This window comes from Rattus norvegicus, chromosome 2 (genome assembly GCF_021556685.1).
Source record: "Rattus norvegicus strain SHRSP/BbbUtx chromosome 2, alternate assembly SHRSP_T2T, whole genome shotgun sequence".
Lineage (NCBI taxonomy): Eukaryota > Metazoa > Chordata > Mammalia > Rodentia > Muridae > Rattus > Rattus norvegicus.
The window spans coordinates 246,493,611-246,499,610 of record NC_141535.1 but is presented as its reverse complement, the minus strand read 5'-3'; positions in this window follow the sequence as shown (position 1 = coordinate 246,499,610).

The following is a 6,000-nucleotide window of genomic DNA, read 5'->3' as shown; positions in this document are numbered from 1 at the left end:
GTTATGCCTAAACTCCTATACTCATGTTTAAATACAGTTGACACTGATCTTCCATTGATGTCTGAACATATGAGGTACTTGAAATTGCTTCCTTTGTACGATTAGTCAAGAGAATGTTTGAGTATCCTCTTAACCAGGTGTACACTTGCCTGCTCCTGCACCCCTGAGGCAGTTTTCACAGACGTTTTGTGTTAGGTTAAGAAACTCAAAGTTCTGGCTGAAGAGCTTTGAGCACACTGGGCATATGTCACTTGAATGTCAAATCATTGGAAAGCCATCAGGTTTTCGCCACTCTCCCTTCCTGCCTTCTGCCATAGCAGTGTTGTAGGCCACATAGAACTCACACTGAAACCACTAAACAGTGATACTGGTAGCAGAGTATGAATTAAAATTGGCTACCATACAGAAAAGAAATGGGAATAGATGCTGATAGGAGTGTGAAGTGGGACAGCTACTATAGAAATCAGTATTAACATGTAGCTAGTCTATGCTATTTTGTCAGGTTTTCGTTCTTATATCATTCTCCATACTTTTTCTGACCTTTCAACCCCTATCACCAGACAGGAGAGTAAAAAGGATAAAAAGAAAAGGGCACATTATCATTACACTTCTTCTATGAATTAGGGGTGTTGAGTTCCTTGAGCCACCTTTGATCTTCACAGTCGGGATATCTAGTTTTTTCTTCTTTGTGCACAACTACGCAACAAACAACAACCGGCAGTAACCAACCCACAACCCACAACCCACAACCCAAAACCCACAACCCACAACCAACAACCAACAACCAACAACCCACAACCAACAACCCACAACCAACAACCAACAACCCACAACTCACAGCCCACAACCAACAACCAACCCACAACCAACAACCCACAACCCACAACCAACAACCAACAACCAACAACCAACAACCAACAACCAACAACCAACCCACAACCAACAACCAACAACCAACAACCAACAACCCTCCTGACCTCTCAAAGCCCTAGCATTACATACTCTCTGAGAAGTCCCCAGAATTCCCAGCACCACACAAATCACAGAAACTATCTGATGCTGGCAAAATTATTCAAGAGTCAAATCACAGTCAGCTCCTGTGGACAATCTGAAGCAGCCTCGTATCCTGTACCAGGGATTAAAATGAAAACATGCTCTCATATTTTTGTGGTTTTAGAGAAACCAAAATGCCGAAATTATCACTACATACAGGTATACTAATGAAAGCTGGACATAGCATTAGATGTTCCCCAACACCAAAAGGTATATATGTCATACCCAAGATATGTGGATATTCATAGAGACAAATGAACTCACAAAATCTGCAACAAAATCAGTACAACTGGAAATTATTATAAAATAAGTCCATCTCAGAAAAAGATGTTTTGATGCTAAAATTGTGAACATTATATCTATCTCTAGATATTTGTTGATGAGGGAAATATCACAGTATTTTGGTCCTGTTTCTTCCTCCAGATAATCCCTCCATATCTGCTTGTGTCCCATGTATTTCATTACACTCATTTATTTATATATATATGTTCCTTAAGATATCTTTCTCCTCTTCTCTTTCTATCCCTCTCTCATATATGTGTGTGTGTGTGTGTGTGTGTGTGTGTGTGTGTGTGTGTGTGTGTGTGTCCTATGTGTGATAACATAGAAGCAAGTAAGGGAGGGAGATGTATTAGAACAAAGTAAGATTTTCTCCCATCAACATATAGGCACACACACATACACATACACACATATGAAAACTCTACAGTGAAACCCATTACTCTATAAAATGACCTCAAATTGTAATTAATAAAGCTAGTGAACCATATAATACTTATATTTGAGCATCACTTAACATGTTTCAGATTGCTAAGCATATAAGAATGAAATTGAAATTATGGCAGAAGTAATGACATGAAGCCAGTGATAGTAATATGTTAACAGAGGTATTTCTTGACTTCTTGGGTTGATAAATGCCCCCAGCAGGTAAAGATTCTTGGGACCAACCGTCATGGCATAGGTCTCTTCCCTAGAACCCAGAGAGAACTGACTTGTATAAGTTGTCCTCTGAACTTCACACTCTTGTGAGAAAATGCACATCTGCAAATAAGCAAAGTTTAAAATTGTTAAAATATTTTATCATTCCTATAACTCAAATGTTTAGTTTTAATTGTCAGCTTGACAGAAAATGAAAAGAGTCTCAATGAGGAATTGTCCGCATTCTATTTGCTTGTGTACCTGTCTCAGAAGAATCTTCATAATTAATTTGAGAAGATGTGACCACTGTGGGCATCACCATTCCCTAATAAAAAGTCCTAAACTGCATAAATGTAGAATAATCCATCTGAGTGCAAGCACAGAAACAGGTAGGCATCCATGAATTTATCCTTTCTGCCTTTCTCTCCAAAAATGATGTGACTAGTTGTCTTAGAATTTTTCTTTGACCACTTTCCCAATTATGGACTGTAATCTGGAATTATAACCTAATACAAAATCTTTTCTCTTCTAAATTACTTTAGTCAGATAATTTTTGCCACAGCAAGAGAAATTAAACTGCAACATTAGAGAGCACTGATCAGTTCAGAGATATTGCTCATCATTTGATTGTAGCCCTGTGATCTTGCCTAGTCAGTGACTGCTTCTCTCCATGAGAAAACAAGAAGATACCTCAGCCCTTGATGTCCTCCTCTTTAATCTACCACAGGTCTTCTGGTTGAAAAGAGGTATCTATAATGAAAATGCTAAGTGAGAAGCTTTAGTAATTCTCACTTCTTTGGGCCCCTTTGTTGTACTTTTACTTAACTTTACTTTTGTAATTCTATGTATTTTTCCCAGAAAAAGGGATCCTCAGGAATAAGTTCCACATCCCTTTTCAGTATTGGCCAGTTTCAGCTGTTCTCCTAAGATGTATTCTTGTTCTATTTTTATCAGTTATATTTCTCGCTATGCAAAAGTATCAAATAGCATCTCTCCACAGCATGGAGAATAGGCCTATATATTCTGACTTCTTGTGTTATAAGGCATGAGAAGTGAAGCCTGTGCCTGATTGATTACATCACTCCTATTCCTATCATCAATCTTTTATTAGCCCAATTTTGCTTGTGTGTATTCATATAAATATAAAAACACATTACCCCAAAAGTCCTTTAGACATAGAGAAGGCACATTTCAGACAGAAGGTATCTTAGTCCCTGTTCTATTGGTCTGAAGGGATACCATGACCAAGGCAACTCTTACAAAGGCTTTAAGTGAGGGTTTTCTTATTGTCTATGAGCCTATAGGGGTCATTCTCATGTAAACCACCTGAAAAGGCATTCAGCTTAATCGATACATTTATGAGTTATCAGTACAAGATGAGAAGACTAAAGTCTGGGAACATGGACTGTCAGTACAGGTCTCCTCATGAGGTCATACACTATGTTAAACACATTAGCTGCAGCTGTTTAACTTTGCATGTGAGGGCCTTTGAAGCTACAGCTCTGAGTTTCCTCAAATTGAAGAAAGATGGTACTTGGTTCCCTCTTGACCAAAATCCTTCTCTTAAAGGAAGGATGCTGTGGTTCTGTGCCTGCTGGGAAGCAGGAGAGGCAGAGGAGGGGAGGAGACGAGAGAGAGAGAGAGAGAGAGAGAGAGAGAGAGAGAGAGAGAGAGAGAGAGAGAGAGAGAGAGAGAGCAGTTAACTGCTGTGCATGCAGGGAGTGGAAGTGCCCTTTCCAGCATGATGATAAAGTGCTTCATTCCTTACTTAACTCTCATAATCACTCTTCTTCCTTATCTAAGGAACCACATTTTCACAAGTAAAATTCGAAAAGAAAAGTCAGTTTTTAGGTTTAGTTTTCTTCCTGTATATGTGTGGGAAGGTGTGTGTTTTTCTACTATAAATGGGGCTTTTAATCCCAAAGTTGGTGTCACTGATACAGAGTTGATACAGTTCCTTCCCACCAGTTTACCCAGTCACATTTTCATCTGAAAGTCTTACAGCGAAGAGTGGGTTTTTTTGTCTTGGTTTTGCCAATCTACAGAATATACTCTTCAACATGTTGTCTTGATATAGGGCAAAACATTTTCATAGAAATAATCAAGTGTTTTACAGGGTAACAGTTTGTTATTGAAATCCTTGCAAGGGCTAAGCAATGTATAGTGTAATTAAGTATAATAATTAAAAGTAATTAGAAGTAGTCCTCTTTCTTAACTAAAGGCAATTGAAATGAATACATGAGATCCATAGCTAACTGGGTGAACAAAGTATTTAATCAAATTGTAATTCCAAATAAGCGCAACACAGAAACAGTAAGAAAATGCAATCAAACCAGGCCCCTGTGCTGCCAGAATCAATCAAAGCCTGCACAAGGATAAGATAACTGAAGTAGAGAACAATGGAGACTGTCTTGACAAGCCTAAGTAGACAAATACAGATCAGTGAGAAAAGGAGCAGGAAAGCTACAAGAAGCCACGAAATGTGAGAGGGAAAGGCTATACAGAGCGTCAAGAAAACAGGGCTGGACGAATATGGCTTAAAAAGAGCTGGCGTTGACCAGGGTGCTAGGGATACCCACAAAATAAGTTCTGGGAGGGACAGCGCAGTTATCGCTTATTGAGTGTTGACTTTGGAGCTGTGTGAAAATAAAAGTGGCCCATTCAGTGTGTGTGGCTGGGAATACATCAGCAGGGGCTGCAAAGATGTACAAATGGTAAGAGTGTTTGTGATGTAACCATGAGAATGAGAGTTCACGCCTCAGCATAAATATAACATGCTGAAAGTCCAGTACATGCCTGTAGTCCCAGGTTTGAAGAGAAGAAAGACAGGCAAATCACAATGGGGGCTGCAGGATTCAGTGAGGAAAGAAACCAAAGGCCAAGTTCAGGGAGAGCCTGCCTGGTTCTGAGACAAGGAGTGGGGTGAGAGAAGACACCCAATGTACAAACCATGTACACCCAGAAAAATCGATAGCTTTTGAAAAGAGATTTCTGAAACTCAGAAAATGCGCTGGTAATGTTTTCCTCATGGGTGTGTTGTTTAAGGAAATCCCCCTATACTGTGAGCTTGGAAACATAAAGAGAGGACACGGTGGGGTGTGCAAGAATGAGAGAGCAATTTGCTTTTATCCTATAGCAATGCACCACACACTGTGGCATGAAAACATGATTTGATTCCTCAGCCTTGGAGACCAAGGAGTCCAAAGTCAAATGCAGCCAGACTTTGCACCTGGTGAAGCCTTATGTCCGGGTTTATATAGCTATGTTATGGCAGAAGTCATCCCCAGAACTTCTCTTCTAAGAGAGTTCATCTCATTCATGAGCTTCTCTCCCTCATTGCCTAGTCACCTTCCAAGATTCTAACCTAAACTTTGGAGATTGGCTGTCAGTGTGTGTATGTGTGTTGGGGGGGGGGGGGGTCATCCAGTGGAAGTTTCTGTATATGTCATGTGATGCAGACTTATGTGTTTTCCTAAGACAGACTCCCATGGTGTTTCACTGAGGCAAGACACATGGGAAGACACAGCTGTTTGGAGAAAGTATAAATAGGACTCAACACAGTGCGATGGAGGGGCTTGCATAGTTAGCTTTGCAGCGCTTCATTGGCCTTACACCTTCGTCTTCACTGACACTCACTTCTTTGCGAAAGGCACTGCAGAGAACTTCTCCTGGCATCCCGGCTGGTCCTGGCTGCTCCCACTGACCCATTCTGATTTGGTGGAGGGCTGCCATTTTCTGCTAGACTGTGCCACTGCTGCTAATTTGTGTTTGGTATCCTGAGACTACTGAACTGGAAGGCTGGTATCTTGACAAGGAGCTTGGAATGGCCTCCAGGGAAATAATTCTAAACAGGTCCATGCCCCTTTTCCTATTTATCATCCTTTCTCTCTTACCTTTGGATGGTAGACTAGAAAGGGGTCAAAGCATTAAAAAGCCCTTATTCACAAAGTGGTTTTTAAGTCTTGTCGGGATGGGGAGCAAATATTCATCTACAAACAAATCAGCAACCACATGGAGAGAACGACTCCC